Raw genomic sequence first — 25059 nt, 5'->3', positions numbered from 1 at the left:
ACTTTTTATTATCACACATGAAGCCTACAACAAACAGGGGCTCCTTGAGAGTGCTTTCCACTGGTGTGGTTGGGAGGGAGGCTTCTCTATCATGTATGCCCAGATGTGGGTTCATTAAGTGAGATGTGAGATGGAACCAGTCAGGGAAGATTATGCTTGCTTTAAGGACTGGGCCCTCATTGGTCAGTTCCACATTACACTAACACCAAAGCTAGTGGAATGGCAATTAGCGTTATTTATTTATTTGTTTTTTTAAAAGAAAGATCCATATATAATCTTTCAGAAACCATTGTGAATCTAGATACTAAACTGTCTGCAATGAAAGAAAATGCTCCTCTCTCTGTCACATATCTATGATACTAATTGAGCGTCAGGAACAATATTTCGACAAATCATTGGTGCTGTCACTTCCAACTTTATCCTTTTGCTTGGGCCCATGCTTAAATATCTCCACCTACTGAAATTCATTCAAATATCACCTCTTGTAGCCTGTCCTGATTCCCTTACACTTTTAGTGCTCTTCCCTTTCTCAAATTAGACTGCATGATTGAGGCACATATTTTTGAGATATGGCCAATGTGGACATTTATTTTGCTTGGTTATATGTGTATTTAAAAGAGGTTTTTGTTTTTCTTATTTTCCTAATGTGGGGGATTGGAGTGGAGAGAAGATTGAACATTGTAAAAGTTAATAAAAAATAAAATAGCATACTTGATATAGAAAGTCCAAATTATCCTGCATGTACTTCTACATTAATATTAGTCTCCTCTAAGTAGAATGAAAGGTGACCAAGAGCAGGGACTGTTTTTCATTTTGGCTTTGTATCCCTAGTACCCAACATAATTTCTTGTGTGTATAAATAATGATTTAAAAATTTCAGTTGCAGTTCAGAGCTCTGTGACTTCATCATCATGAATATTTTCTCTTCTGGTACAGATTATAACTCACTTCTGCTTCATCACCTTTCATAATTTTTTCCCTCCATTTTCTTCAATAAATCTTCTTTTCAAAGAGAATTTACTCAACCGTTAGGAAATTTTCTTCTATGTACTTGGATGCCAATGAGACTTTTGGTTGTCCATCCCCAATTTTGCTACATCTATTTCCTTCTCAGACCATACATTTCTCTAATTATGCCATTTATCTCACTCATTGTTTGAAGTTCATGATGTAACCTATTATACCAACATATGCCTCTCTATCACCTTTTGGGAATATCGGATCAAATAAATATGGTACCTTAAAGTTTAAAAAAGCACCTTTCTTTGAGAATTTGATAAGATAGATAATAAGGGAGACCATTACTATTTTCAGTTTCTGATGAGGAAGATTAGATGCAGAGAATATAACCAATTTGCCCATGCTCACATGGTTAACCAGTGTTGGAGCTAAATTGTGATCTTGAGACTATTAGTTCAAATTTTCCTATCCTACAATGCTTTCTGAAAATTTGAGCTGCCATGCTAGTGAAGGTTGCAATATTGTTTGCAAATTGAAATTAGTATTGGGTAAAGTTGGATTAGATAAACTGAGACCAGGGTTCAAGGTATGCAAATGTAGTTGTTCATTAGAAATGGAGAGCTCTAGTCAATTGGGTCAGAGTTCACTTCAAGCAAAGACAGTTCAGTACCCTGGACAGGGCCCTGAGAGTTAAGCTGATGTGACAAGTTTTAAGGGGACTCTGAAGTTGTATTGCCTTTGACCTCTGTTCTGAACATAATTTTTTTAAGTCATCATCCACTTTGTGTAAGTTGTAATTTCAGGAGCTGGAGAATCATCCTCATCTTCCCAAGAGATTTTAGTCTCTGCCCATAATGGATGACCAAGCCTTCTGGTCTGTTGGGGGCTCTAAAAGGAATATTTGAATCTCAGAACTTCAGCAGATTGACTAATCTCCATTTCTCCTTGGCATTATAAACTTCATTCTCCAGAGGATCTTTTTCCTAATCCAGGACCTTGACACAGTTCCACACTAGAAAATTTCAATCATGAGATGAGTGTATGGCTAGGTGTTCTAAACCCCCACAAACTGAAATGTGTAAAGTTGAATCCTAGCTCTGCTGCAGACTGTGAGAAGCAACATTGTATAGGAGAAAGAATTACTGTATATAGTCAGAGAATCTGGGGTTCAAATCTTGGTTCTATCACTACTGTTTGTGTGATCTTGGGCAAATAACTTAAACTGTCTTGGCCTTAGATTTCTCATAAATTACATGAGATGGGATGGATTTGGTGATCTCTAGGGTTCTTCCAATACTAAATCTTTTAAGATAGATATAGCAATATGAGTTGCTTATCTTTTCCAAGCACAAATACCTCTATCTGTAAAATGAGACTGATATATCTTAGCTGTAGTTTTATTACTAGGGATTTGTACCCCCACCCCAAATGTCCATGCTTAGAAATTTGGTAAATTATTTGGTAAATTATAAAGTCATATTGGCATTAGAAGTAAAAATATATTCACAAAAATGTAACCTTTTGATCATGACGACTGTTACCATTTTTGTCTTTGTACCCTATAGCATCTAACATAGTATAAACACATAGTATAAACACATAGTAGGCACTAAATAAATGTTTGTTTTATTGCATTCAGAATGAAAACATTCCTAATGATGAAAACTGATGTCCTGTGATCTTGACCTTAGCCCTATGATGTCTCCTCCTTCTGTTCCTAAAATATAACTATTTTGTTCCTGAGCGACGTTTTAGGCAAAGAATTTGGCTAAAAATAGCAGCTCCCCCTGGCTCTGCTATAGCTACATCTGTCAGCAGCTCTCCTCAGGGTTTTGTAACTTAGCCACGAGTGTAAGCAGCAGGCTGATACTTGTCATAGGAGTTCAGTTTATTGAAAGTTATTTACTTTAACTCCACCCTCTTAACAATTCAGCTATAGAAAATGTCCACTTTAAGCCAAGTACAAATATGAGGTAACTGGATGGGGAGCAAGAAAGGAGAGTTAAAAAATAGAGCCTTTAAGAAAAAAAGTCAAGAATGGATAGCAATTGATTTTTACTCTGAGACTAAATTTAAGTTTTTTATCAATCCAGTTTTGATGTGATCCCATCCCATTCCCCAAAAGCTTTAACTTCCCAGTGGAAGAGAACAGTGAAATTCAGGCTATGATTTCACCACCGTTGCAGATGAACCTGCTAGGTTCAACTAAGCTCTCTCTTTATGTTCTCATTGACCATAAAAGGCAGGATCCCAGCAAGCTCAACCTCAAATAATAGTCCAAAAGCCAAGTGTCATCCCAGGCTATCTACTTGTTTTAGAGAGCTCTGCTAACCCACACTGCTCTCTGAAGACCTCCCACTTGCTATAGCATGTGGAGATATAAATAAGCAAAACCCTGCTCATTCAGGGAATATGAACAAGACAATTTAATTCAACAAACATTTATTAAATATTTGCCATCAGCTAGGTGACCCTGTCTTACGTGAGAGGTCCCTGATTCTGGAGAAGACAAAATTCTCATCAAGGAGAAGGAATAGGGCAAGGATGGCATGATTTGTGTTTTGGAATTTCAACCTAGAGGTACTCTATTTCAGTACTTTGGTCTCAGTGCTACACTACTGGAAAACCTTAGTGAATAGAACCTACCAGAAATGTAGAGACTATAATCAACAAGGATGCTGAACTCATTTGCTGACGCTTAGAGTGCCTCCTGTCCCACCATAGCCAGATGCTACTCTGCTTTGCCCCTCTGATAAGTAATGGACTTGGTCTGAAGACTGACTCTCAGGAGACCTGTAGTATTTGGCAGGGACAGCTGAAACCACGTGGATGGTCTTTTGCTCCCACAGTGGCCAGCTGATTGGCTGGTCTCCAAGAACAGAAGTGAGTCTGCTAAGCCAGGTACTTGACTCTTGCTGCTGCTTCCACCATATCCACACCTGAATAGTTCTAGTGTTTATGTATTCTGACTTCCCTTCACAAACTCAATGAAAACATACTGAAGGCCAAGATTAATTTTATGATTTGGTTTATTGGAAAAGTCACTAAGAGGGAAACTGCCTAGATTTTGGTCAGAAATATGAAGGCAGTGAAATAAGTAGGACTTTTTGCCTGGGGGCCTGTAAATTAAGTACCTAAACTGGATTGGGGAAGTGAATTTCACTCTAATGGGATGACTTAGCTGGAGGGGAAATAGAATCTAATTCTAGTTTCTACAACTATTTTGGGTTCACTTGGGCAGAAGCTCACAGCTTGATGAATGGGTCCTGATCAATAGAGGTCAATGTACTGTAGAGGAAAGAGCATTGGATTTGAAGTCATAGCACCTGGTTCTACTAATTACTGCCTATATGACCTTGGACAATTCACTTACCTCATTCTTCTCTCTGCTGAACTCTTGGCTTTCCTTCCAGACTTTGTCTATAATACTCTTTCCTCTCTGCTTTTCAGTTTCCTTTTATGGGTTCTCTTCTCCCATTAGAATGTAGGCTCTTCTGGGCAGCTATATGACTTAGGGGATTGAGAGCCAGGTCCAGAGATGGGGGGCTCCTGGGTTCAAATGTGACTTAGGACACTTCCTAACTATGTGATCCTGGAAAAGTCACTTAACCCCCCATTGCCCAGCCCTTACCACTCTTCTGCCTTATAACCAACACAATATTGATTCTAAGTTGTAAGATAAGGGTTAAAAAAGAAGAATTCAAGCTCTTTGCCTTACTTTCTGCTTGTATTTGTGTTCTTAGGATAAAGCCAATTTACTTGTTATCTATTGACTGTTGACTTTGGTCCCATGTTTCCTCATTTGCTAAATGAGGAAGTTGGATTAGATGATCTCTAGAGTTCCTGATTCCTGTATGTATTCTAATGTATCTCAAGAGAAACATTCAAGGGAGAAATGAATCTCTATATAGCTAGATATATAAAACATTCATTTATTTAATATAAGTTAAATTTTAAAAAATTACATGGAGGAACAATTTCTTCCCTTTCCTCCCTGAGGTGGTAAATAATCTGATATAGGTTATACCAGTGCTTTCATGTAATACATAGTTCTATATTCTCCATGCCATGACAGAAACCACATATTATACATACAATAAAAATAACTTGTGAAGGAAATAAAGTGAAAGATGGGTGTGCTGATTTATTAAGTACTTACTATGTACTAGTCATTGAGCTAAGCAGTGGGAAGACAAAAGCAATCAAATAAGATAATACATTCTTTAAGGAGCTTAAGTATAAAGAGAAAATGGAGAAGAAGATGGAGAAGAAGAAGGAGAAGGAGAAGGAGGAGAAGGAGGAGGAGGAGGAGGACATGTGGGTGCTATGATATGGAAAAGACTGGTAAATATTCTGGAGAGTGGCTAACAAGATAGGGACAGAGCCCAATTTTCTATAAGGAGGTGATGGAGTCATCATCAGCCCAAGAGATGTAAGGAGAGCACTATAGCAGCCTAGGTCCAGAAAAGATGAGGCCAAAAATGGCATAAAACATCCTGAGGGTATTCCTAGTCTGGAGTCAAATTTCCAAGTGGAGAGAGGTGGGGATGGTAACCTGAGTGTACTGTGTGTGGAGAGAGCCAGAGACTACTCCCAATGTGCTTTAATACTTTAAGGATCTGTGGTTTTGAGCATTGTGGGTATTCTCTCACCTTGCATAGAGCATAGCCATTCTCAGAGCAGGTGATGCTGAAGAGTTGGTGTAGCTCTCTTCCCCAAACAACAACCACAAAAAAACATCATCCTATAACCTTATCTGATAATTAGCCTCCTTGAATTTGGAATACAGGATAGTTCAGCACTGGGACCATACTTGCCATCTTCCCAATTTGCCATCTTTCCATCCAATTAGTGGTAGGGTTTGTCAGGGCTTACAGTCTAGGGTTAGAACTTTATAGTTCTATAGACTTGCATGAGGGATTTTTATCTGCTCTCAAAGTGTCTTACCCCAAATTTATCCTGAATATATCTAATTTGTACATGGTTGGTAGTGTGTTGTTTCTACCATTAGATTGTTAGTTCCTTGAGAGCAGGGGTTGTCTTTTCCCTTTCTTAGAATCTTCAGTGCTTATTAACACAGTATATGGCATTAGGATGATATTTAATAAATGTTAGTGGACTGACTGACCAATGATCTTGGTATTCTGTTTCTTTCTGCTTTGCTTTACTAATACCTGGAATGAACTTCCTCTTCACCTCCAGGTCTAAGAATCTCCAGCTCTCTATAAGTCTTAGTTCAGGTGCCCCTTTTTCTGCAAAGCATTTCCTAATTTCCCTCAGTTGTTTGTGCTCTTTCTTTTTAACTTTTTTTAAGACTTTGTAAATATTATTTATTTCTCTGTATACCTGATGTATTGTTCTAGGAGAATATGAGGTCCTCAAGGGCAGGGACTATTTCCTTTGGTTTCTTTGCACCTTAGTACCTATAATATTCTTATTTATATAGTAGGCTCTTAATAGGCTCTTAATAAACGTTGAATTGAGATGAATTTCTCTGTATTACTTTTGGCATCATTTTCTGAATTTTTTTTCCTTTTCACTTCTTTGTCTATTCTCCCTTGGTTTTAAAAATGGGTCTTAATTGCCAGTATACTAAAAAGTCATCTATTCTACTCATGTAGATAAAAAGGGGGAAAGAGTTAGAATGAATTTCCTCAAAGACTCCTTCCCACAGTTAAAGGTAAATATCTCCCTTATTTCCTGGGCTTCAAGATAAAAGGGTATCTCATGATAGCTGTTTCTTAGGGAACTAAAATTCTATCTTGACCTCCTACATGTGCTGGCTGTCCTTGGTATTAGGACAATACAATAGAATTACCTTCTGCCTTTCATTCTCTGAACTTTGCCACCATGATTCACCTGCCTTCTCTCTCCACTATAAGTGATCTCTTTCTCCTATTGGTAAATTCTACCTAGAGTCTCTAACATGCTTTACTCTCTGGATGTCTCCACCATTGCTTTCATTGCCTCTAGGTGGCATCAAAGGGCACAGAGCACCAGGCTTGGAGCAAGGGAGATTTGAGTTTAAATTTGGCCTCTGACAATAATTAGCTGTGTGATCTTGGGGTAAGTAACTTTAACTCCATTTCCCTCAGTTTCCTCATCTGTACAATGGGGATGATAATAAGAGCACCTACCTCTCAGAGTTATTGTGAAAATTAGATGAGAAAATAATTCTAAAGCCTGAACAGTGCTATATAAATACTAACTTTTATTATTATCATTCCCTTTCAATTCCCTTTTATGTTTCTTCTCTCTTTAGAATGTAAGATCTTTGAGGGCAAGGAATATTATTTGTAAATCTACATATCTATGCCTTATCTATCTGTCTATCAATCTTTCTATTATTTGTATGTCTACATATCTATACCTTATCTGTCTGTCTATTTATCCATCTATCTATTATTATATATTTACATATTATACCCTATTTATCTCTATCTCTCTGTCTATCTATCTAATCTGTCTGTCTGTCTACCTATCTACCTACCTGTCTATCTCTCTGTCTACCTACCCTTATCTTCTGTTTTAGAATGGATATTGAACATCTGTTTTAAGGCAATAGAGCAGTAAGGGCTAGGTAATTGGGGTTAAATAACTTACCCAACATCACACAGCTAGGAAGTGTTTGAGGCTGGATTTGAACCTAAGACCTCTCATCTCCAGGCATAGTATTCTATCCACTGAGCCATTTAGCTGCTCCTTTATTTTATTTTTTACTTTTTGTTTTTGTAGTCCCAACATTTAGCAACAGTTCCTAATACTTAGTGAATGCTTAATAAAAGTTTGTTGACTTCTATCTTTGGTATCCAGAGAAACACTAGGCTTTGCAAACAAATCTTGTTCTTCCATTAAACTAGGTAAGGCAATTCTCAACTAGTCAATCAATAAACATTTATTGAGGGTCTTCTGTGTGCCAGGTACTCTGCTAAGTGCTAGATATTAAAAAAAATGCAGAAGTCCATGCTCTCAGGGAGCTCACAGTCTAATGGGGAAGACAATAAGAAAATAAATATGTACAAACAAGCCATATACTGGGAATAAAGAGTAAAGGATATCACTGGAACTAAAAGGAATTTGGAAAAGCTTTATGTAGAAGATTAGATTTTAGCTGGGAATTAAAGGAAGCCAGAGAAGCTAGTGGTCAAAGATACTACCCAGACAATGGTTAATTAAGCCTATAGCCTTACCTCTGCTGCCCTACTCTCTCAAACCCTATCTTTCTTTCTTTCTTTCTTTCTTTCTTTCTTTCTTTCTTTCTTTCTTTCTTTCTTTCTTTCTTTCTTTCTTTCTTTCTTTCTTTCTTTCTTTCTTTCTTTCTTTCTTTCTTTCTTTCTTTCTTTCTTTCTTTCTTTCTTTCTTTCAAACCCTATTTTCTTTCTTAAAAGAATACATTGCTTTTTGATGGTGCTAGAAGGAAAGAATGTGGCAGAAATTTCTTGCCCTTGGGCCATTTCCTTCTCTGGGGTATTCTCTACCTCCCACCTTCCTTCCACATGTCTTATGTCCTCTTCATTGATTTTATTTCAAACTTTAAAGATACTAGAACAATGGTTCTTATTTTTAAATATGTTATCATATCAGTAATCTTAATGTAATAAGAAAAATAAAAAAATAATAGATTAAGATATCAGCAGCCATTTGTTCACACAGAGAATGAAAGTGCCATTTTATTATGCATAGTGTAAATTAAAGATTTAATTTTCTTTTTAAAGATAGTGCTACATCATTTTTCCCAGCCAGGTACAATATTTTAGAAATGCTTTATTCTTCGTTCCATTTACAAGTGTGACAGATGTTACAATTCATTTGATTAATTTCCCATGTGACATCTGAGATGGTAAAGTGGGAATAGCAGCCCAGAGCATCCCACATACTGCCTAAACCTACAAAAAGATAGGGAATCATTTTGGTAACTAAACAGAAAGGGAGTACTGTATGATTTTCTCTTGAATGGCATTTATCAAGTAGTCTTATCAAGATCTATAACACATACCTAGTAGACCTTGTGCAATCTTCACATGTTGCCAAGTTGTTTATCTTTAGATATCCTGGAAAAAAGAAACCTTCCCTGACCAACTTCTTAATTAGAGCCTAAAAGCTGATATAAAACAGTCTTTGTGATTATTATTTTTAAAAAACCCTTCCATTCCATCTTAGAATCAACACTGTGTATTAGTTCCAAGGCAGAAGAGTAGTAAGGGCTAGGCAATGGGAGTTAAGTGACTTGCCCTGTCATATAGCCAGGAAGTGCCTAAGGTCACATTTGAACCCAAGGCCTCCTGTCTCTAGACCTGGCTCTCAATCTACTGAGTCACCTAGCTGGCCCCACTTGGGACTATTAAAAAGGAAAATCTCTCATTACCTGTCCTGCATTGTAGTATAGAAGAGAGGACACTGTCTCTGGAGTCAGAGAACTGGGCTTAAATTCAACATCTGACTTCTCCTATCCATGTCATAATAGGCAACACTAATTGCTGGTTCTCAGTTCCCTCATCTGTGAAATGAAAGGTTTGGATGAGATTGCTTCTGAAACCCTTTCCAGCTATAATCCTATGAAATTCCCTAGCTAAATTTCAACTTTGCCTTTATATTATTACATAGACAACTTTTCATGGCCATTGAGTTTATTTAACCCAAAGAAAATGGAAGGAGAAAAGTTTCTGTACTTCTATAAGGGTATGCCAACTGCCTACATCCCAGTGCCTTTTCCTTCACATGTAGCTTATTGAAAGAGAATAAGGACATTAGTGCTAGTGTCTAAGGCTCGTTTCTATGTTCTGGATGGGAATAATCAAAGCCAAGAAGGAAGTGAAGAAAGGGAAAGAACCAAAATCCAGAGAGGTAAATTAGCTTCTCTAAAACTAAAATGCTCTAGAGATGAAACTCTTACCTAGGACTCCTTTTCTCCCTTGTCTGTTCCACATTTGTTGCCAGTGTGTCAATAACTCTATTTGAGGAAGTTGGCTTTCCTGATTTTACAAAGGATGGGTACTGGAATAGGAAGATTTCAAGGTACTGTGCTATATACTAGGAACCCAAAGACAAAATCTCCACCCTCAAGGAACTCATTTTCTCTAGATTCTATATTTCCACGATGTCATCATAGTCTCTGTCTTATATTGCTATATATTGCTATAAGTTTTGATGACTTCTTAATTCCACTCACCCTACCTGCTTTAGCAATGGCCAGTTTCCATTATATGAGCTCCCAGTTTGCCATGCAAATGGCAGTCCAATTATCTCAAGTTATAATAGGTACACTGCTGGGTGTTGCTTGCCTCCTGCCTTGTGAGGTCTTGAAATATCTATACTACACTAATCAGCTCTTAATTGATCTTTATGCCTCAAATCCCTCTCCATTCTAATCCAACCTCTTCTCAGTTACCAAAATGATTTTATTCCAAAATAGGGGTTTCACCATGCTACCCTCCTCTTCCCCCTTCTATTTAGTAAACTCTAGAGGCTCCCTCAGATCAAATATAAACTCTTCTCTTGAGCATTTAAAGTTCTTCATAACCTAAATGCTCCCTATATTTTCACTCTACTTTCATATTACTTCTTTCAGCACACCTCAAGGTCCCACTATACTGTCATACTTTTTGTTTCTTACATGTTATGCCCAATTTTCTGTCTCTGTGCCTCTTGCTGGTTGCCCACCCACTCCTATGGCTATAAACTCTCTTCTTCCCTCTGACTTCTTGACTTCCTTCAAAATTCAGCTCAAATGTCCTCTCTCCTTCCTTCCTTCCTTCCTTCCTTCCTTCCTTCCTTCCTTCCTTCCTTCCTTCCTTCCTTCCTTCCTTCCTTCCTTCCTTCCTTCCTTCCTTCCTTCCTTCCTTCCTTCCTTCCTTCCTTCCTTCCTTCCTTCCTTCCTTCCTTCCTTCCTTCCTTCCTTCCTTCCTTCCTTCCTTCCTTCCTTCCTTCCTTCCTTCCTTCCCTCCTTCTTTCCCTCCTTCCTTCCCTCCTTCCTTCCCTCCTTCCTTCCCTCCTTCCTTCCCTCCTTCCTTCCTTCCTTCCTTCCTTCTTTCCCTCCTTCCTTCCCTCCTTCCTTCCCTCCTTCCTTCCTTCCTTCCTTCCTTCCTTCCTTCCTTCCTTCCTTCCTTCCTTCCCTCCTTCCTTCCTTCCTTCCTTCCTTCCTTCCTTCCTTCCTTCCTTCCTTCCTTCCTTCCTTCCTTCCTTCCTTCCTTCCCTCCCTCCTTCCCTCCCTCCCTCCTTCCCTCCCTCCCTCCTTCCTTCCTTCCTTCCTTCCTTCCTTCCTTCCTTCCTTCCTTCCTTCCTTCCTTCCTTCCTTCCTTCCTTCCTTCCTTCCTTCCTTCCTTCCTTCCTTCCTTCCTTCCTTCCTTCCTTCCTTCCTTCCTTCCTTCCTTCCTTCCTTCCTTCCTTCCTTCCTTCCTTCCTTCCTTCCTTCCTCCTATTTTACTCAAGCTGGAAGTGTAAGGGTTACTAATGAACCTAATCTCATTGACTGGCACAAGATCTTAGACCAACTTTATTTTCAACTTGGACCTCTCCCTAGGCAACCTGGTAGTTCATTCCTCTTTATATCCCAGGCCCAAGGGCTAATTACATTGAGGCCATATTTAGTACAGACAATTTATTTGCCCCTAGTTTTGCTCAGAACTCCTGAACTCCCCAAATCTACTCCAGCTTCCTTGGTTTCCTAGTTTATTTGTATTTATGTATTTACACATTTTCTTCCACATTTGAATGTAATATTCTTGAAGGTGGACATTGTTTTTGCTTTTGCTCTGTGTCCCTAGCACTTAGCACAGTGCCTAGTTATATTAAACCTTTTATAAGTGTTTGTAAGATTGGTTTTTTGCTTATTCACTACATATAAGTGCCTTCATTCCTAATTGTGCTATTGATATGATCAATTTAGGGATCCATTTCTGCCATATAGGTCATTGGAATTCTTTGTTTTTTTGACTTTGAGGAGTATATAGAAACTTCTTCAAATGGAACTCTCAAAACACTTTGCATTTGCAAGCAATGAGAACATAACCTTTCATCAAACATTTCCCAGCCCTGAGAGGCTGGATCCTTAGAGAACCAGAAATGTCATCTTCAAGTGGCTTTACTTCCCACTGCCTTATACTGCAGAACATCAGGACCATTACCAGAGAAGGGCATGTGAGATATTTTCCCATGAGCTTCTTGAAGAGCCAGCAAAGATTCAGACCATTCTGATGGACACTCACATGTGTACTATGGAAGCACTGAGGTCAGCTATCATTCATGAATATAAAGATGCTTCCATTCCAGTTATGACATATGCTAGAAACATGTGGCCCTCTGTTTCCCTCCCCACCTCCACTCCTTGGTATACTCATTTAGTGCTTGAAATAGCACTAACTCCACTCCTAATACTTGAGACTCATAATACTTTGCCATGCTGGGGGATATTTTTATAGAGTACTCAGCAGAAGAGCATTTTCCTAAGCTATTCCTAAGCTATTGGGGGTTGGAATTAGGCATTAGGTTTGTCTTGCTTTAAGAATATATGAAAGGAAAGAATAGTTTAGAGACAGAAACACTGTCTGAAATCTTTTGCCTTCCCTCGCCTTCTGTAGTGTAGGCATTTGATTGGTTTAGACCACTGCCTCTTTGAACTCCTGAGCTCCAGAGATGCACCAGGCTCAGCCTCTCCAGTGGAAGAGATTGCAGATTTTTAACACAATGACCAGACAATTTCAGTATTTCAGTGGGAGTGAAGGAAGGAGGCTTACATCTTGACATTTAGGGCGGTGTTCATTATATTAAACAGGTGGTATAGTGGAATAGAAGTTTATATTTGGAGTCAAGATGACTTAGATTTAAATCCTGACACTATCAATTACTCCCTATGTAAACCTAGGCAAGTCTTTTAGTTTCTACTTCCTCATCTGTAAGATGAGGAGGTTAGACTAGATACCCTCTGAAATCTTCAAGCACCCAAGTAATGGTCCTTCAAAAGTTTGAACTGTTTATTTTGCAATTTTAAATGAGACACAGTAGCTTTTATTTTTCTTTAAGATGCTGGACCAGACTTTAAGCTATTAATTATAGTCTCATAAAATTTAATATGAAATTTAGATTTGGAAGGGACTTTAGAGATTGCTTTCCAGCTGGAAGTGATCTTTCTGTCATTTGATCTCATTGCTTCTCATACTTTTCTTGTGTAGTTGTTATATTCTAATTTTTATTATATTGACCTTTGTGTATATCACATCTCCACTGCAATGGTGCCAAATACTTGGATTTGGGGTCATGCCTCTTGATTTATTTCTTCATTTCCCTCTCTCAGGGTCTAGAAGACTGTTGTATACATAGTAGTAATCTCTTAATAGATATTGTCCAAACTTAGAACTATTATTTTGCTTCTTAGTTGTAATATAGGGAATCCACCTTTGTAATTCCATGCCCAACTGAATTGCAACAATTCTAATACGTTCTCCTCTTAATATGGCACCTTAATGGTAAGAGTGCTGAACTGGGAGAAACCTAATATCACCAACTCTAAATCCTATAATCCCATCATTTTATTTCTTCAACACCTACTATAAGCAGAACAGTGTGCTTGACACAGGAATCAAGACTTTTTCTAGTCATAAGGAAAGCAAAGAACTTTCAAAGCCTTCCAGAATGAAAACTATCTCTATCACTGATATTATGACTGAACCTCTATTTCCATCATTTAGAAATTGGAGGTTGGACCAGAATCTAATGCTGGATTTGAACTCAGACCTTCCTGATTTGAGTCCCAGAACTCTATCCATTGCTCCACCTTGCTCCATAATCTAGATTTATAAATGATGCAAAAGGGGGCTTAGCAATAATACCACTGAGAGAGATATTTTTCTGTCTGAAAATAAGGTTAAATGATTTGCCCAGGTCACGTAGCTAGTATGTGGCATTTCCTGGCTTTAGGGCCACAGGGACTCAATAAAAGTAGAGGGTTTCAACAAAGAGAATATAAAATGACTTTTAGGAAAAGGGATCTCCAAGGTAAAAGAGGCAAAAGAGAGAATTTCTATGTCTATAGATATTCAACTGTATATATCCCTGGATAACAGTGTTTGGTATCGCACATTAAGACATGTTTTGCTTTCTCCCTTCATTTTGGTTATTTATGAAGGTATCTTCTTCTCCTCTGTATTAGACTGTAAGCTTCCCATAAGCAAGGAACTTGTCATCTTTGTATTTCCTTCACTCAGTGATCAGCACAATACCTTGCACATAGTTGGTGCTTTATAAACATTTATGGAATTGAAATGTATTAGGAAGGGTTTGAATAGCTAACAAGGGTGTTTCTCCCTCAAAATGTCTACCACATTTGACTCTGCTTGTTAACAAATTAGTTTTTTACAACTATAGGAAAATAAAGTCATATATGGGGCCAAGGTCTAACTAATTAGAATAGATAATCATATACTACAGAAATCAAACCTAATAATAAGAAAGGAAGAGAATTTATGGAGTTAGACTTGGATCCAGACCCTTCATTAAGATTAGCTATGCCATATTCAAGACTAAATACCACCCAAATCAGTCTTGGGCCCATTCAGCTTCCTGGGGACTAGCAGATCTCATCGACTTTTATCTTGAAATTCACAAAGGGTCAGGGGGCTGCCATGACTGCTTGAGGGCACATTTAATTTCACACCTCTATATAACTTAAAACCCATGATAAATTGCTGATGAATGTAGGGCATGAGAAATAGAGATAAGAATATCGCCAAAGAATTTTCAGTATATTTTTTTAGCAGTTGATTCTATAGTCCTTTAGGGAAGAGGATAGAGTATTCTCTCAGGAAACTTCTATTATATTCATCCCACTTTAGAAGATTTGGGTAAGCAGGCATATTTCTATGTTTGACTAATTGGCGCCTGTGGATAATCTGGTAAGATTGCCACCTTGCCTCTGATGGACCCTGAGGGGAGGAGGCTCAATGGTATCATAGATGTATCCTTAGCCATTGTCCTCTGCAAAGTAATATAATACTAAGCACTGAGTGTCATGAGCAATATGGCACTGTTATGGTTCAGATTTTTTTTAAAGGAATACTTCTAGACATGAAGTAGTACAGCAGATATCAGAACCTGGAATCAGGAACACTCATATTCCTGAGTTCCAATTTTACCTCAGACCCATGGCAAATCACTTAATCCTATTTGCCTCAGTTTCCTCATTTGTAAAGCGAACTGGAAAAGGAAACAGCAAACCACTGCAGTATCATCTTTGCCAAGAAAATCCCAAATTTGGTCATAAAAGAGTTGGACATGATTGAAAAATGAATCAACAATAACTCCAGATATAATGGTACAGGGCTGTGATCTCTGTTATTTAGGAGCCTGAAGGTGGTAAATGGAGTTAGCTCAGACGTTCCTATTTATAGTAGGCTAAGCCAATTGTGTGTCTGTACAAAATCTGCCACCAATATGGTAGGCTCTGTGAGAGGAGAAGGATATACCATATGGCTTAAGGAGGGGTCAATCAACCCAGTTTGGAAATAGCATATCCAAGTTCTTTTGCTGATTAGTAATGGGGAGTGGGATCAGGCCCATGAGTGACCACTGAATTTTCAACCTAACTTTATTAGGGAGATCCAGTCTCTTAAAAAAGGAGTGGGAGGCAGGAGGGAGGAAATTATTGTTTTTTCCCTATAGTTCAAAGAGGATTGGATGTCTGTTTGAAGAGAACTAGAATCCAATTTTACCTTACTGTGAGTCTCTTCCTCCAGTATCTTCCCCCAATCATCTAACAATATAGGATCATAGGATAAGGAGCTGGAAGAGACCTTAGAGGTCAACTAGTCAAACAGAGAAGGAAATGAGGTCCAGAGTGGGGGAGCAATTAACTCTTTCAAGGTGACAGATATAATTGGGATTCAATCCCTGACCTTCTAAAACCAAATATGCTGCTTTTTTCCATTTTATCATACTGACACATATATACAGGCTTCATTCTTAGCGAGGAACAAATTAGAGCAAAGTGCATGTCCCTAAAGTATTTGTGGTATTCAGATAGAAATTTACTGTGTCTACTTCTAATCCTGGGGTAACTGGGTGGTTCAGTGGTTAGAACATCAGACCCAGGTTCAGGAGGACTCATCTTCATGAGTTCATATCCAGACTCATGTACTAGCTGTATGACCTTAGGCAAATCACTTAACCCTGTTTGCCTCAGTTTCCTCATATGTAAAATGAGCTAGAGAAGAAAAGATCAAACCATTGCAATATCTTTGCCAAGAAATCACCAAATGAGATCACAAATAGTTAGACACAACTGAAATGAATGAACAAATCAATTCATAGATCAGAGGTCAAGTTATATTAAACCTAAAGGAAAAGAACATTAGATGAATTTATACAGTAGCATAAGGGAATCTAAGAGTCCCATTTGTGCTATAGGAGTATCAAGTATCAAAGAATTCTAGAATGTCAAATTGGAAAATGAACTCAGTGCTCACCTTGTTCAAAGATAGCTGGACAGAATTTCCTATCTCCACTTAAAGACCTCTAGAGAGGTGTTACTACTTCCTGGGAAAGTCCATTTCATTTTCATTATCTCAAGCTGAAATTTGACTCCTGTCATTTCTACCTTAGATCTACCTTCTACAACTCAGAAAATCAAGTCAAATCTCTCCTCCACATGCCAGTCCTTCAAAAATTTGAAGACAGTGATTATGGCCCCTCTGAATCTTGTCTTTTCTGACCTAAGTAACCTTATTCCTTCAACTACTCCTTCTAGGTTATGGCCAGGTTTCCCAAGTATCCTGATTGCTCTCCATTGTATTGCATCTAACTTGTTAATATCCTTGTTTAGTCATTCTCAGTCTTGTCTGACTCTTCATAGTCCCATTTGGAGATTTTCTTGTAAAGATGCTGGAGTGATTTGCCATTTCCTTCTCAAGCTCATTAAACAGATGAAGAATTGAGGCCAACAAAGTTAAACAACTTGCCCAGAGTCACACAGCTAGTAAGTGTCTGAGGCTGGGTCCGAACTTGGGGATCTGGTCCTTTAGCATCATTCATTTACTCAAAAATTTCCAGTTTTTCCCTCTTGTCTCAATCAAATGCATTTTTTTTTCTCCTTGGGATTTAACGTCCTTTCTAGTTTTGCTCCCTTCTGCTTTGCAAAGCATATTGTACAATATTCTCCTTCATGAATTCTGTGTCAGTGAAACTGGATTACTCTCTCTTTGTCCCTTATAGAGAATATTCCATCTCCTTCCTTTAGGCCTGGAATGCAATATTTTCTTAACTCCTCCTCTAAGAATCCCTGATTACCTTCAGGAGTCAGCCTGAGTACTACCTCCTAAAGAGAAAACTTTTTGATTTCCCAACAGTTCTCAGGGTTTGGTCCCAATCAATTTATTTTGTCCACATTTTTGTATTTAACTCTGTGCATATTGTGTTTAAAAAGCAATAGATGCTTGCTGAATGAAATGATGTGAAGGTTTTTGTGTAAAAACAGACTGTGTGGTGTAATGAAGAATATTTTGTATTCCAGAAACATCTAGGAGGAACTTGTATCTGTGACCTGAATTGTATGACCAAGGGCAAGTCATTGAGTTATTCTGAGACTTGGTGTCTTCTTCTATAAAATGGAGTTGATGATTCTTACGTTTTTAAGTGCCTATAATGTTCTCAGGCATTTTTTTAATTTGCTAAGTTCACAGAGGCAAAAATCAAATAATTCCTGTCTTCAAGGAGGCTTCATTTCATGGAGGATAACAATATATTATACAGAAAAGTAATTCAAAATATATACAAAGCTTACTAGCAACTGGATCATAGATCTTTAAGCTGAAAGTACCCTTAAAGGCAATCACCTCAAATCCCATCATTTTATGGACAAGAAAGATGAGAGCTTGAAAGGTAAATAAGTGACTTTCCAAGGGTAACATTGCTAGTTTGTTTCTAAGGCAGGATATCAATCCAAAATTTTATACTCCTCTCCAAACTCCCCGTCTGGGGGGTGATCAGGATTGGTCTTTTGTAGAAATTGGCACTTGATCTGAGTCTCAAAGGGAGCTAAGGAAGATGAGGAGGGAACGACTTCCAGGGACAGGTGTACAGTCTGTGCAAAGACATGAAGACAGAAGATGGAATGTTAATGAGGATGCCACTTGCACTGTCTACCTCATAGGGCTATTGTGGGAAAACTTCTTTCTGAAACTTAAAGTTCTATGAAAATGTAGCTTGTTATTATTATTATTAACTGACTATTCTAATTTTTTTTTTATTTAGTAGGTGTTCAATAAACAATAAGTGAATGAATTACCTGAGATCTCATCAAGGTGCATAGTCCCTTTAATGGTACAAATAATAACCTATCTATGTGTAATTGTGGTCCACACCCTTCCATAAATCCTCTGTAGAGGTTCTATATAACACACTGGAGGCTTTCCTCTAGACCTTTTAATATTTCATTAGTATTAGAGCTCTTGGAAACTCCTTAAGTACTCAAGAGGTACATCTGTTATTGGACAACATTTCTAGGCACTGGAGAGAAGCTCATTTTTTATCATAAAACTTCAACATAGTTACTAAATACAGAAAAGAGGTAATTTTACAAAATTAGTTTATGAGTTTATTTTTTGTTCAGTCTGTATTTGTGTATTTAAATGTATAGGGTTTGAACTGGAACTAAGAAGTAGCTTTTGTTTATCCTTATTACTTATTTTATTCTTTATATCAGTCTTGACAACTTATAGATTTGTAGTATTATGGGGTGTGGTTTTATGATAAAGGGTCCAATCAGAGACCTTCATACCAAATCCCACCCCCTTTCTACTACTGGCTCATCTCCTTATTATCTTTTTCAATAGGTTAAAAGGCAGTCAGTCCATGTGCCCTCTGGAATATTACCCAAATTGCATTTACTCTCTTCCTTTTCAGGGCTACAAATTAGAGAAAATTAAGATTTCTCTTTCGTCATGAACTAGATTTTTATCTCTCAATCTTCAAATGTGGAATTGTAGGCTTAGATAAAATGAGACTAAGCAACTTTTCAGTTATAGTAACAAAAAACATAGATACAGATAAGTATTAAAATAAGGTATGGAAGGCTACTTAGTAGTTCATAGCTAAGGCTAGATTCTGTTTTCTATTTCCTTTGCTTTCAGTTTGTTTGAAGTGGAGTTGCTAAAGAAAGAGGAAACAATTTCAGTTCTAAGTGGAAATACCCTCAGCATTGTGCTCTGGGAAACAAAATGGAAGCAATTATTAACTTAATTTCAATCTCACCACCTTAGACAACAGTCAGCTTGCTTTGCTCTTAGCCCTAGTTCATTTGAGTATGAACTCATTTTTTTTTCTATTTTCACTTCTTGATTGAAATATTTATCTGCTCAGATCTTTTTCTTATCTCTCTGCCTTCTGACCACAGCCCCAAAACATATTTGGAACTCCCTTCTTCCAGACCCTTGGTATCCTTAAATTGAATGAAATACTCTAGGATGTCTGCAAAGAATCTAGCTCAAGATTCTTGATCACCCACCCTGGGGTGGTTCTCCAAAGTTTCTGTGATCATCAAAGTCTTAGAAAGCCAGAGTTACTGAATCATGGAGTTGAAAGAACATTTGCAATAATTCATCAAGCCTGAACTCCTACTAAGTTTTCCAGTAGCATTGCTAACAGAGAGACAACCATCTTTTGCTTGACTTTCCACTAATGAGAAACTTCTTGTACATCCAAAGGAAGTTCATTCCTTTGTTGGTAGTTCTTGTCATGAGAAAGTTCTTCATAATATTGTGACCAATAGTCCTTTCTTTCTTTCTTTCTTTCTTTCTTTCTTTCTTTCTTTCTTTCTTTCTTTCTTTCTTTCTTTCTTTCTTTCTTCCTTCCTTCCTTCCTTCCTTCCTTCCTTCCTTCCTTCCTTCCTTCCTTCCTTCCTTCCTTCCTTCCTTCCTTCCTTCCTTCCTTCCTTCCTTCCTTCCTTCCTTCCTTCCTTCCTTCCTTCCTTCCTTCCTTCCTTCCTTCCTTCCTTCCTTCCTTCCTTCCTTCCTTCCTTCCTTCTTTCCTTCCTTTCTTCCCTTTTACCTCCCTCCCTCCCTTCTTTTGTCCCTCCCTCTCTCCCTCCCTCCCCTCTCTCTCTTTTTTTCTTTCTTCAGAAGAGGAAGAGAAAGTGGGGGCATTTTTACTAATGAAATTTCTTTTAAAAATGTTTAAACTTCCAAATTCAGAGGAAAAACTGTGGGAGTAGAAACACAGATGAAAAACAACTGTTTGAATACATGGGTTGAGGGGATATGGTTGGGGAGGTAGACTCTAAATGAACATCCTAATGCAAACACCAACAACGTGGAAATAGGTTCTGATCAAGGACACAAGTAATACCCAATGAAATTGTGCGTTGGCTGCTGAAAGGGTCAGTGGAGGAAAGGGAGGGAAATAATGTGATTATTGTAACCAAGTAATAATATTCTAAATTGACTAAATAAATTAATTTTTAAAAAAGGAAAAGAAGCAAATAAATTTAGCTAACTGGAAAAAAATAAAGCTTTCATCAGAAAAAAAAATGTTCAAACTTGTCTTAGTCAAATTAGAGAGTGAAGGGGTTTATTTGCACCTAGGTTATTTTAGAAATGGATATTAGTGTTTCCTGAGGGGCTATACATGGTAGTAGTAGTTATTGGTACAAATACTTTAATAAAGCAAATTAAGCTGACACATAAAAAAAGTGAAAAATCAGAAGCAGGGAGAGACAGGGACGAATCTATCAATGGTCCCTTCCTGCCTGGAGTTTTTCCTCTTACAGGATTAAAGCATGATCTCTTCCTAACAAAAATCAATTTGAATATAAAGTGAAAAAAAATGGATGTTGACCATTCTCTTCCCCCTCCCCCATCTCTTCTTCCTATTTAGACTAGAAAATCTTGAAGTTACATGCCTTTGCCAATAGATGGTGATCTGTGTTAGTAAGGTAAAATGATTTGGTCCATGGATGGAAGAAACTGATGGATAGTAGATCAATTAAGTAAAAAATGAAGACCCTTTGTAATTGAAGATAGCTTCTAATTTAAATTGCTTCTTGAGGAATTAAAAAAAAAAGATAGTCTTTCATGTAAATATGGCAACTTATATAAAAATTTCTGACTTTACCAAACTACTATTGATCAGAATGCTAAACTTTAAAAAATATTTATTTTTAAATTTTATTTAAACATTGAGTCTCCAATTCTTGCCCTTTCATGCCTCCTTTACTCATTGTGAAGGCAAGCAATGTGATATCAATTTTATGTGTGAAATTATGTAAAATATATTTCCATATTATCTATGATTCAGAAAAAAGCAAGAAAATAAGGAAAGTGAAAAAATCATTCTTGAATCTTCATTCACATCCCATCAGTTTTTTTCTCTGCTGGTGGGTAACATTTTTCATAATCCTTTGGAATCAACCTGATCATTATAATCACAACAGTTAAGTCATTCACTGCTGATCACTATAAGTATTGCTTTTATTTTATACTATGTTCTCTTGGTTCTTCTCCTTTTACTTTTTGCATCAGTTCATATAAGTCTTCCCAGGTTTTTCTAAAACTATCCTGCTTGTCATTTCTTAAAGCACAATAGCATCCCAGCACAATCATATACCCCAACTTGCTTAGCCATTCCCCAATTGATGGACACCTCAATCTTGAATTCTCTTACATCAAAGGAACTGTTATAAGTATTTTTGTACATATTTGTCCCTTTCTTTTTTCTTGATCTTTTTGGGATAAAGATCTAGTGTTGGTATTTCTGGATATGCATGGTCTTATATCCCTTTGGGCATAGTTCCAAATCCTTTCCAGAATGACTGGATCAGTTCACAACTCTTACCAACAGCACATTAGTGTCCCACTAAAAACCCCAATAGTTGTCATTTTCCTTTTCTGTTATACTAGTTAATCTTATAAGTGTGAAGTGGTACTTTAGAGTTATTTTAATTTATATTTCTCTAATCAATTAGTGATTTAGAACATTTTCACATATATAAATAATACTAAACTAAAAAAAAAGTTTTTCATATCTCATTGACAGGAACTTCTGACTCTGTTTCTACCTAATATGGAGAACTATGGCATCTGATCCCAAGGTGATCTCAGGATCATTTATGGGTTTAACTCAATACTCTACCTTCTAAAGCATTGGATCCTCCCTATCTTTTTTGGTCTTCTTACACCTTGCTCTTGTCTATGTACTCTATGATCCTGTGACACTGGCTTTCTTGCTGTTCCTTACACAAAATAATCCATCTCTTGACTCTTGATAGGCATTTTCATTGACTGTCTCCCATACCTAGAATAATTTCCTTGATCTTCTTCACTTCCAGAATTCCCTGGCTTCCTTCAAATTTTAGCTTAAGTCTCACCTTCAATAAGAAGTGTTTTCTAATTCTCCTTAATTCCTCTGAAGTTAGCTCCAATTTGTCCAGCAAGATGGTACAGTGGATAGAACACTGGTCCCGAGGTCAGGAAAACCTGTCTTCTTGAGTTCAAATTTGGCCTCAGTTACTTACTGGTTGTATGACCCTGGGTGAATCCCTGAACCTTGTTTGCCTCAATTTCCTCATCTATATAATAAGCTTGTGAAGGAAATGACCAAACATTTTAGTATATTTGTCAAGAATATTCAAAAATGGGTCACAAAGACTTGAATATAACTAAAAAATGACTGAAGAGCAACAAACAAAAATACATTTTTTTTGTGCAATTGTTTGCAAGTTGTTACCTCCATTACACTGGGAACTCCTTGAGTTCTGGGTTTTTTAATTTTTTTGCATTTCTTTGTATCCCCAGTAATTAGCATAGTACCTGGTACAAAATAGGTGCTTAATAAATGCTCCTAGAAATTGCCTGTAACCTAAGGGAGGGGAGGGAAAGAACACAAATCTAGTAACCATGGAAAAATATTTTAAGTTAATTAATTACATAAAAATTTCCAAATTAAAAAAATAAATTCTCCTTGATTTGACTTAGACATGGGGTTCTTCTAGTACTTCAACAGTGGTATCACCTTTCCATTGAACCTAAAAATATGGTGGTTACGATACAATATGTGAATATTTTATTTTTGTCCAAGTAAATTCAGACTATGTGAATTCCCTTCATCCATATAGATCTCACTTAGCTGATTTATTAGTAATAAAAATAGTTATCATTTGTATAGCATATTACAATTTGCAAAGAGATTTCTATATATTATCTCATTTTATTCTCAGAACAACCCTGTGAAATAAATGCTACTTTATCCCCATTTTACAGAAAGGGAAACTGTGGCTGAGAGTGGTTAAATATCTTTTCTAGGATCAAAGAGGCTGAGGCATGATTTGAACTCAGGTCTTTCTAACTCCAAGTTTATCTCTCTATCTACTGTGTCACTTACCTGCCCATATAATTAATTCCTAAGGTGTTGCCTAGGATATATAGAAGTTGAAAGGATTGCCCAGAGTAATAGTTCCAGTAACTATTAAACGCAAGATTGAATCTGGATCTTTGTGACTTCATAAGCAGTGCCCTATCCATTTTTACCAGCTTTTCTATGATGCGAGAATACCCCATAATCTAATGGGAAATTAAAGTTGGATGTCAGTGCAAAAGTGGATGGGTAGATTCCCCTGACACTGAATCATTGTTCAGAGTTCCTCAGCACAGGATATAGTGTCTTTACTTCCTGCACTAGCAAATGGTCCAGATTTCCTTAGAAAACACCAGGAAAATGCTCACTTTCACTCTTGGGCAATCCAATCTTTCTCTAAATAGAGGCATTTTTTTTTTTTAACACAGGCTGGTATTTGAACCCTTTTCACACTCAAGAATGAAAATTGCATTGTTTTTGGCTCCCGTCAACAACATTGCAAAGCAAATGAATTCAGGGTCCCAGATGTGAAGGTGGGGTCAAGATGACCTGGCTCCAGTAATGATAGCACCTTTGGCCAATTCTAAACCTCTCCTAGAATGTCGGACCATGTAGCTTAATAGTTCTATGGAGATGTTAGGGTTGGCACATATATTAGTCACTGTAATTAAGATCCTGGAGTTAGATTATGTGCTATCTGTATGGCAGTTGGTGATGCATTTAATACTCCCTGTTTTGAAATTATTAGCACTAGTGAACATTGGCTGGCCAGAGCCATAAGCAGAGTAAGAAAGCACTCTTAATCCCTATTGATGGGACAAATGGGGAGGAGGATGTTTGCAAGATTCCCTTATAAAGACAGAATGCTAAATAAGAGGATTCCAGCTGTGCAGCAGGAAAGTTAAAATGGTTTGTTTGGATCATTAATATTGCAATGAAAACTAATTAAACCTGGAGCTAGAAGGAGGAGTTCATTAGAGATTTGGAGCTGAGGCCTCCTGCTTCAACAGTTTGGGATAGCACACTACACACATAACTTGGGAAGTTGTCAAATGGGTTTGGGGCTCTTGAGCTTTCTCATTCTTGCATCTGTGGCTTAGGAGAAAAATACAGGACCTAATGAAATAGGGCCAGTAGGTGCCCCCTCCCAAAGCCACAGAGAAACTCACGGATGGCTAGAAATGTCCCATTTCCATTATTAATCTGGAGTGGAGTGCAGCAGTGTCCTTAGTCATACATCACCTTTCTGTGGATCAACATCCTCTAGTGACAGCAAGAACATAAAATAGGATACTAGATGTAGACCTGGAAGGGTCTAAGTCCTGTTCCCCTCATTTTGGGGATGAAGTCCTGAGGCCAAGAAAGATCAAATGACTTGTCCAGGGTCACACAGCTACTAAGTGTCTAAAGTCACATTTGAACTGAAGTCCAGCACCCTTATGCTAATGAAATCAGATACCTACTTTTACTCCTTTTATGATCCAGTTAGTTTTGTTCTCTTTCAAGAGCAGGAAGTAAATTGCTCTCTCTAACTTTATTCAAGCCTTCTTAGGAATGCTTGCCATCAACCATAAGGCAGACAATGTGAAAGACTGGAAAGATATGTACAAATCCATTGGCATCCCTTTTGTATGAGGACACTGTGTGCTTTGGAAGCAGATTCATGAGAAGAGATGACCAGGGTATCAACCACTTGCTTCTTTATCCAGAGTAAAACAAGGTAATTTATGTCTTCTTTCTTCCTACCCTTTGTAAACCATTAAGATT

The 25059-nt window shown here is 37.5% G+C and overlaps 1 protein-coding gene and 1 long non-coding RNA gene across 5 annotated transcripts in view; one reads left to right on the top strand and one right to left on the bottom strand.

The window, feature by feature from the left end:
• TMEM273 (transmembrane protein 273) overlaps positions 1 to 25059 on the top strand; it is a 185667-nt gene that overhangs the window by 22624 nt on the left and 137984 nt on the right. For all 4 annotated transcript variants that reach the window (XM_056800885.1, XM_056800891.1, XM_056800887.1 and 1 more), the window contains exon 2: positions 24836 to 25012. The gene's annotated coding sequence lies outside the window, so the exon portion shown is untranslated. The remainder of the gene's footprint in view (positions 1 to 24835; positions 25013 to 25059) is intronic.
• LOC103104823 (uncharacterized) lies at positions 8601 to 9107 on the bottom strand. Its single transcript, XR_460219.2, has 2 exons — positions 8957 to 9107; positions 8601 to 8846 (listed from the first exon to the last, which is right to left on the bottom strand). It is a non-coding gene; the product is annotated as an uncharacterized LOC103104823 (long non-coding RNA).

Source organism: Monodelphis domestica, chromosome 1 (assembly GCF_027887165.1).
Source record: "Monodelphis domestica isolate mMonDom1 chromosome 1, mMonDom1.pri, whole genome shotgun sequence".
Taxonomy (NCBI): Eukaryota; Metazoa; Chordata; class Mammalia; order Didelphimorphia; family Didelphidae; genus Monodelphis; species Monodelphis domestica.
The sequence above is the reverse complement of the archived record's forward strand: the minus strand, read 5'-3'. Positions and strand labels throughout refer to the sequence as shown.